Source organism: Prionailurus bengalensis, chromosome D3, assembly GCF_016509475.1.
Source record: "Prionailurus bengalensis isolate Pbe53 chromosome D3, Fcat_Pben_1.1_paternal_pri, whole genome shotgun sequence".
NCBI classification, from domain to species: Eukaryota; Metazoa; Chordata; class Mammalia; order Carnivora; family Felidae; genus Prionailurus; species Prionailurus bengalensis.
The window spans coordinates 52166340-52167120 of record NC_057356.1 but is presented as its reverse complement, the minus strand read 5'-3'; the positions used below and the strand labels follow the sequence as shown (position 1 = coordinate 52167120).

Genomic DNA, 781 nt, shown 5'->3' with positions numbered 1-781 from the left:
TGGTTCCTTGAGAGGATTGGCTAATGATTCACCAAAAGGTCTTATTCACATGCCTAGAGAAATTTGCATATATATTTTCACTACCTAAGCCACAACAGCTTTCAAATGTAGGTGCTGAACTTACAAACGCTCCATTTTACAGAGGATGAAAACTGGTCTCAGAAAATTCAAGCAATATTTAAGGTCATTATCACCATTTAGTAAATAAGAAGATTGAGGCTGAGGAATTTTATGAATTACCATTGGAGAAAATAATTTAAAAAAAAACCACCAAATACAATTTCAGAAGCTTAGAATTATATCCGTGCATAATGTCATAAGGACTATACAAGTCCTTTTCTTCCTTTCATTAACATGTATAATATGTGTATCTTGTCACATTACGACTTCAAGTGTTTCCCAACAATAATCTCAGAGTCATTAATGAAAAATAATTATTTCAATCGCTTCTCAGCCTTTTGGCTAAGATCAAGTGTAAAAATGATTATTTCAAGTTTTGTGAATTATTTTAACATCCAAAGTTTCAAATAAACATACTGGTTACCATTCTAACTGGATGGAAATCATTTATATAAAACTGCCATACTTCTACCTTTGAAAATCATACCTTTTAGTATTTCAGATATAATTTAGAATGACAGAAAAAAAAGAGCTATTATTAATCCATGTTTTCAAAGAGAAAAGTAAAATTCCAAAGTAGTAGGCTCTTGCTCTAAATTTAGAACATATAATTTTCTGCTGTGTTCCAAAGTTACTTAACTGCAGTTAATAATGCATTATT

The 781-nt window shown here is 30.2% G+C and overlaps 1 pseudogene; it reads left to right on the top strand.

The window, feature by feature from the left end:
* The first annotated feature begins 442 nt into the window (after positions 1–442).
* LOC122471102 lies at positions 443–567 on the top strand (annotated as a pseudogene).
* Positions 568–781: the final 214 nt, after the last annotated feature.